The sequence below is a fragment of the Schistocerca gregaria genome, chromosome 6, assembly GCF_023897955.1.
Source record: "Schistocerca gregaria isolate iqSchGreg1 chromosome 6, iqSchGreg1.2, whole genome shotgun sequence".
NCBI classification, from domain to species: Eukaryota; Metazoa; Arthropoda; class Insecta; order Orthoptera; family Acrididae; genus Schistocerca; species Schistocerca gregaria.
In genome coordinates this window covers 460762517-460771188 of record NC_064925.1, presented here as the reverse complement: position 1 = coordinate 460771188, position 8672 = coordinate 460762517, and positions in this window count along the sequence as shown.

Here is an 8672-nt window from a genome sequence, read left to right as displayed (position 1 = left end):
AGCTGTCTGTCCACATGAATGGCCTCCGATAAACTGTGGCCAAAAAGAAGTGGACCACCCTGTTGCTGAACATGCTGCCAAACATAACATCCTTCATTGCAATGATTGCTTCACAGCCTTTACCATATGGATGCTTCCCACCCTGCAATACATCCCACGTTCCCATAACCCTCCTGACCTCAACCTTCATTAGTCACTGTCCTCACCCATCGAGCCCCTTCCCTGTTCTCATTCCAGCACTACACAGCTGTCATTCCACCATCACACCCAGTCTTTTTTACTTGTCTCCTTTTCCGCTACTCCCCCCTTGCCCTCTGTCCAACCTGCAGCACTGTCCACCACCCCCACCATACTATCCCTCCCCCTCCCTTCCCAAGCCTTGTTCATACCTCATCCAGTCGCCACTCCCATTATGTACTGGTTCTGCTGCTTGCAGTGTGGTTTCAGTTGCCTGAGACTGCAGGCGCGCGCGCATTTGTGTGATTGTTGATGAAGGCCTTAATGGCCGAAAGCTTTATTTGTGGCAGTCTTTTTGTTCTACCTATCTGTGTCTCTGTTATATGGCGAATAGCAACTTTGTACATTTGCTTATGCTTATAACTTGTGCCAAAATGTTTTTGCTCTCAGGCTGAAACTTTTTTTTAATATCGAATTTTAAAGTGATCCTCTGGTAACTGGTCTCTGCAAGAATGCCCATGCAAAATGGTACTTATCTACATAAATGCCCATAACTCGTTTATGAAGCAATTTTGATTTGGAATTTTTTTCACAAGTTAAGAGAAGCACATACTCACAGACATGTAATTATTTACAAAGAACAATACAAAAAAATTTAATGTGTGTCACTTTCCAATTTCCGGAAAAAGTACAGACAGATTGAAAAATGCTTATGCCACATTTCTCTAACTTGGTGGGACTTATAATTGGTCTCAAATAACTCCAGAGACAATGCACATTGGAATAAAATAAAATTATTAATGGGTTTTCTGTGAATGGACACACAAATAAATCTGAAATCACAATACTTTGTGTTGTGGTGAAAAAAATCTAAGGAAGATCAGCCAAACCTAACACCCACTGCTTCAGATTTGTACAAAGCTTTTTCTGCTTGTTAATTTACGAATGGCAATAGTCAATGCAATAACAACAACAGAAAGTATCTTATTTTCAACACATCACTGTCAGATTTCCCCACGTCACAGACGGGATGTATATTCATTAGTAACTATTTTTGACTTATGGTTTCACCATAATTCATGGCATGATCTAGTTATAGACAGTGTTCAGCTATGGCAGATTTAGTCACTCGTCTTAATTGGGTGTGCCTTTGACATTCCCTGCACCTGATATCCACTGTTCTTGTCTGGCCAATGTAGGGTATACCACATTGACAAGCTTTATTGTAAATGCCTGGTTTCCATAATCCCATGTCGTCTTTAACATTTCCCACCAGTTCCCCAATCTTGCTGGATGGACAGAAGAGACACTTGATGTTGGTGTTTACGGAGGATACTACAATTCTGGCAGAAACAGAACCAGTACTGGGCAGATACGGCACCTTCTTTGCTTCATCTTGCTCTGCTTATGGAATCTGTGGTGTAGTGACTGGTTGGATTGCCATCTCAATTTGTTTGGTAGTATATCCATTTTTGCAGAACACGGTTTTAAGATGCTCTATTTTCATTGGTAGACTCTTTTGATCTGACAGGATATATGCTCTATGGACCAAGTCTTAAGAACTCAATTCTTCTGTGCAGGGTGGTGACAGCTGCTGGGCTGCAGATATAAATCAGTGTGTGTGGGTTCTCGATACATACTGTGCCCATTTCAGGCTTCATCAGTGCAATAGAGTAAGTTTCAGCCACACTCCCACCTAATTTACCAAATAAACGCACACGGGATGGATTTTACAGCTGCTTCTTGTCCAGTGGTAACTCTGAATTTCATTCTGAATTACAAAATTGTAGTTTTCAGCAAAGTCCATTAATAGAACTGCTTTTTCGGGCGTTAGATTTTCTTTCCATTTTTTCAATGATTTTGACTAACACTTAGACATAAATGAATGTGGTTTAAGTGACTAATTTTGTTACAAGCACATCTATGTATTCACCCACAGTTGCAGACTGCTTTACCAATTTTGCCCGATGATCTGTGTTTATCCACCAGCTGTGGGGAAAAAACGCTGATTGAGTGCCGACAGCACCAGCTAAAATACACCACTTTGGTCTTAGCAAACAAAATTTAGAAAGACCAATGTTAATGTTTGGATTCTCTCATATAAAATGAGTGCAGTTCTCTCAAACTGCAAAGGATGAGTCTGTTTCGCATATACACATTCTTCTGAATGCTAATTTTGTCTTTACCTCCTGGTAACATTTGAATATATTCATCATTTTGGTAGAAATCAGTGACAATCTTTACCACTTCATCAGCAATAACTTTCCCCCATTTTGGTTTAGGAACTGATAAAATATCCGTTTCTGTTTTCAGTTTCCTTGCTTGTCGAACCACATACTCACTAACATTGAATTCAGACATTATGTTTTCTTTTGACCAAGAGAGTGGAGCCAAAGTTAAAATTTGAATTTACAGGTACTCTTACAATAGCAATTTTTTCTTTCATTAACAATATCATAGCATCAAAATCTTTGGCTCTCTTAAAATTTCATCATTAAATTTTTATTATCTATTGCCAGAATCTTCAATACTGCAATGTAATGCCCGGCACACTTTTCTTTCCAAAACATGCTCCAATTTTTCTAGCTTCTTTTTGCCATGTGATGCATTGCTGCGATTTGGAATGGAGTGAAGTTTTAAGAGAGAGCATCCGAAATCACGAAAGTTTTATTTGGATCCTGTATACTTCAACTGATTTGTGAAATGTCACCTCTGAGTCATCTGCATCACTTTCAATTTCTGTCAATGATGTCACTTTTCTGCTCACAAATATTACATGTTATGCACAGTTTTTGGCCTGGTTTCACATAGATTAAGTGGCAACACTTAATGTTTTAGACAAAGACAAGCAAACTGACCTCAAAGACTTTAACTGTTTGTTTTTTTGTATAGGATCACAACAAGTTCTTTGATGACTTTCAAAAACTTTTACATAATAGTAAATGTCATGTCCACATATAGCAGCACTTTATTGATCTTGTCACCAAAGCTTATATTGGACAGCAGCAAAATCGAATCTCACTGGTCTTCACTCAGCTCTTCTATTTTCTGTATAGTTTTCACTACGGTACAGGTTGTCAAATGACATGGTGTTTTTAGTAATTTTCCAGTAGGGCTGAATTCACATTTTCCACTGCAATTCACTGAGCACTAATTCACTTAAAACATACTTTATACAAGTGGGATAATAGGGCCGCACCACGCACAGATATGAACTGTCTCACAGAAGACAGCAACTGAGGCCAAATGGACTAATCGTTGCACGCCAGTTATTCTCTAACAATGAATTTCAGCAATTTTTGCATTGTTTTTATACCTATGAAGGTTTGAAACAAGCTACTACCTCTAAGATAACTTTTTTTTTATCACTGTGAGCACGTGATTGGCTGAACACATTTAAAGTTAACTTGCCTCCTAGAATGAATTAGGCCTATACTTAAATATGCTTATTTGATACCCTTGCATCGGAGACAGTGAATGGATGAACTTACTCAAAATGACCGTTTGCCATCACAGCAAAAAGTATTTTCGTTTCAGATGTGTGTGTCAATTAGCAGAATACTCAAAATATGTATTTTATTAGAAAACTTACAATCTAGAGGATTTAAGAGCAAAATCAGGTTCCCAGCAGGTTGGAGAAATTTGATATAAGCATTTTGCCACATCCTTGCAATTTTTCTGAAATCAAGAACTGACATATTAATATTTTACAAAAACTTTCTTTGTAACTTTACTGCTTCAATAACTGGATATCTGTTAACTATATGCCTTACTTAACTTTGGGGGAAAAATCAAATCAAAAGCTTCATAAACACCTGAGTTACGAGCAGTTATATAGTCAAGTACCATTCTGATTCACATTCTTGCAGAGCCCAGTTACCAGAATATCACTTCATTTAAAATTCAATATAAAATAACGTTGTAGTCGGAGACCAAAAACATTTTGCATAAGTTTGTATAAGTATAAGCAAATGCGCAAAGTTGTGCGAAAATCTGAGATAGAGGGTTACAAATCCTTGAATTATTGCGTGTTTTGACATGGAATGACCGACCGTGCATCCAGCTGTTTTATTCAATGACATACCACCTTTAAGCGATATTTAAACAACAACGTTGGGTGCAAATTCACGAACTTTTTAACTCTAATGTTTTAGTTATGTGACTATAAATACTTTGACATTCTTATTCTAGTAAATTATATCATTGGATGTCTCATGATGGTTATTCCTTCTTGATTTATTGTTACGCTGAGGTTCACTCGAAGAAATGGCTCTTAGTGTTATGAAACTATAGAGATCTAAAAATAAATGACTACAGCTTAAGTGGTTTATTAATACCCAAGATGATTACCGATAGCTGTGGTTGCCCATCTACATTCATTAAAAAATTAGATGGCCTACCTGACTTGATTTAAATGGGTTGAAATTAAACACGGAGAAACTCAGTTAATGCCGTTTAAAAGAAAAGACGCAAAATAAATTATATTCACGTCAGTCACAGAAACCAGGATTTGCAGGAAGCAAGCTGTGTGAAATTCCTAGGAATGCAACTGAATAAAAATCTATCATCTATTCAATATCTCGCAAATAAATTAAATAGCCTAGCAATTGCAAAGAGGATATTGTATGATGCTACCAGTACATGCATAAGAATAGTAGTATATCCCAGCTACTTTGAGTCATTAATAGGGTATAGAATTGTATTTTGGGGAAACTCAAACCATATGTGTCAAATATTAAAACTTCAGTAAACCATCATTAGAAATGCGCACAATGTAGGGTGAAGAAAATCGTGCGACCCACTCCTAAAAAATCTAAGTGTATTACGTGTTCTCTCACTATACATCTATGAGCTGATAATCTTTGTACACAGTAATCCTGATTCATTTGTAGCAAATCATTTCCAACATGATTGTACCACCAGAAATCAAAATAATTTTATGCTGCCCACCCACCGTTTAAAACTTTATGCTCAAACTCCACATTATATGGGTAGGAAAGTTTATAACAAAGTGATATATGGGTATGAAAATTTATAACAAAGTGAAAGGGAGAGTATTGCTCAGCATACATTTTGGAACACTGAAGAAAAACTAATATGAGAAATTTGTGCAGAAATGTTACTATTCATTAGAAGAATTCACGAATAACTTGAAACTTTGAACTGGAGAGAACAAGTACTTCGGACTGTTAATTTTTAAAAGTTTGTAACTTTTGAAGAAAAATTGTTAATTGCTTAATTAATTATACAGTACAGTATATTATATTACTGATATTAGGCATATAAGGAAAATTATAAACCAATTTTTTGTGTTTTGACAAGTCTCCTGTACATTAAATCAATGACTTCAAATTGCATGTGACAAGACAATGAACTTCTATTCAATTCATGAGTCCTTGCGGTCACTTCCCATCATTCATCACATGAATAGTTACCAATAGCAGCATCGAACACAAAATCTGTGGACACTACGAGCACTTTTACCCTGTTGAAATATAGGCTATTATTGCAATGCAAATACCACACTCATGCAACATAAAAAATTAGAAGAGTTGCCCTATTTTCTGTTCATAATTTCTTACAGTGTAATATTTTCAGGTACCACCTCAAGCAAAGCTAAGGGCTAGAGAGTCCAAAAACATGCATTGCAAAATTATCATCTAGTAGGCCTAAATTAAAAAAAAATACTCAGCTTAAGTCTCAGAAAAGGGTGCCTTAAATGCATTCTATTTATTTACAACTGATCTTTTAAAATAATTTATCCCTTTTTGCAACTAGCTCAAAAACCAGACTCAATACTACCAAGAACAACAATCTACACAAAGACAAAAGGCATTTACAGTGGTTTACAAAATGTCCATTATTCAGGAACACACAGTCATTAATATACCAACAACTGTAAAAAGTTCAGTTTCTAATAAAATACAGGATAATAAGAGCCTCAATTTATTGGTAGTAAACAAGTACTTACTAGTTTGAGAAATAATTTAGTATAGCCTTACATCCCTTTATTTAAGTCCTTTCATTGACTGCACATTTTAAATGCCATCACAAGATTAGTAAATGTATCATTGTAATCAGTTTCTTTAGACAGATGTTGGCTACATCAACTGGGGAATATTTTACACTAATCGTATGTTATTAGCAATTATATAATTTTGTAAACAAATACTTTCAAACAGGCCCATTTCTGTAGCCTGTGAAATGGGCTATAAACCTAATTATATCAGTTGTAGTTTAAAATTCCTGCATTCAAATGGTTCTCCTCACTATTGTTCTGTGTAATGTACAATGTGTCTAATCATGAAAGACAGATCAATCAAACCATTACTAATAAAGAGTAATGTTATGCTACTTGACTACAAATATTTAAAAATTACTTGACTACAAATATTTAAAAAAAATGTATTAAAGTATTTGGAATGGTTGAAAATGTTTGCATTAGCTTTTAAATAACTAACGAAAGATTGCATACCACAGTCAACTATAACTGAAGTTACATCTTCAGTTATTCACACTAATCAATTTATGTTACTTATCTTCTTTTTCTTTACATCTTATGGAACTGATTGCAAAAGACAAACACAATTAAACGTAATGGTTTCACTGTGCCCGTGTTTTGGCTAGGTCGAAATAAAGCTACAGTTGAAATTAAATTGTTTTATGGATTAGCAACTCTCTACAAAAGCATTTCTGATTAGACATGCGAAACTGTTAAATGAATCTTTCTTAAATTTTTTTTTTAATTACGTCAATATACTGTTCCACCAATCGTGCCCAATTATTGGTACAAAACTATAAACTTTAAATGTATAGCTCTCTCGCGCAGAGGATTAAAAACCTCCGAGCCCAAACATTGTCTCAAATACTGTCGGGAACGAATCAACATAGTTCAGTCTTCTGGCTTCTCAGGTGGTGGGCCGCAAGGCTGCAACATCTTCTCCATCAAGTTAAATCTCACTCTAGCTTTCGCTTCATTTTCACTGATGGCAAAAAAGTTAAGAAGATCACAGTGTCCCATATACGAAGCATACGAATCTCGATGTTGGTTCACCAACCATTCGAATTTCGTCGTATCGGCATGACCAGTGCCAATATATTTTGACTGCAAATGTTCTAGCTGACTGTGAATATTGTATCGGTCTCCCATAATTACTTCACTGTAGTTTCAAGCTTGAAGTTCCACACGATGCACTCACGATTTCTTTACTCTACCGCACCGTCAAAGCGTAAAAAGTAATACTCAAATACTGCTTCCACAGAGTTTGTAAACAAGCGCCTCCAACGTGCAGTTTGCAGAATCTGAAAACCTTTCGCCAGAGAATGGCTGTAACGTGTGAACAGACTGTCGCCAGTCACTTCTGCGAAAGTCTGATATGCTCCAAGCTGCTAGAAACGGTAACAGTTTCGTGAGGTTACTTTCCATTCGGAAAGTGGGTGTACTCAGCGACCTGTTATGTGGCTTATAAATTATAGAGTGCAGGAATCAGTTGTCGCTTTTTAGATTTTATTATGGAAATCCAGATTTCGGCTAGTGGCTACCCATTCTCAATGACGCCCGAACAAGAAGGACTTACATGAATCAAAAATAGGAAATGGTGCGTTGAGAATGGCTAACCCCTAGCCGAAATCTGGATTTACGTAATAAAATCTAAAAAAGAACGACTGATAGCTGCATTCTATAATTTATAAGTTAGCTACGTTTTAAGGATTATGTTTGTTTCTTTAATTATTTTTCTACTCTTTCAACGAAATAGCCGATTTTTGCGTTTCATACATTAGTCAATAAACAAGGAACATAAATTTTCGTGAAATAAACATACAAACAGCTTACTCTTACTTATTCAATGATATAAGCTAAAAAACTAATGAAGAAATACTTTCGAATATCTGTATAATTTCAGTTTACTCTGCTGAAAGCAAGAAAATATAAACATATATTTCATGCGTGAGTGGCATATATTTCTGTTCTTATCAGTTCTTATCGTGACAGGGACTTTAGGTGACACGTAAAAAATTTTTATAGAATCTAATAATTCGCCAATTCTTGCATTTCACTTAACTTTCTAATACATGAATATTTTTTATTCAAAAGTGCATTATGTTGAAGATTACTAATGTTTGTGGATCAGAGGTAGCAAATATTGTAAAATTGGCACCTGCTGTGTTGGGAAACAGTTTTATTTCCTTTGACATGTTATTATCGAGCCTGTGTGGTCTCTCCCTTCAGCTACAGGTGTGGTGGCTTAGTTTGTACATAAAATAACGTAGGTACTGCATTCCATACAGATTTCCTACGTTTCACATTCACTGATTTGCCAGAAAGGGTACCGAACAAAAATTCGCATTGTTGGTAGATGTAAGACGTCTTTTTGCAAAAGTTCAGGTCTTCTGGCGTCTACCAGCAATTTTTTGTTATAAAAACGCGAACGTCATTCTTCGGTTAACTGCCTGTACGCTGCAAGAGAATCGAAAATTAACTGTATTGTATGATC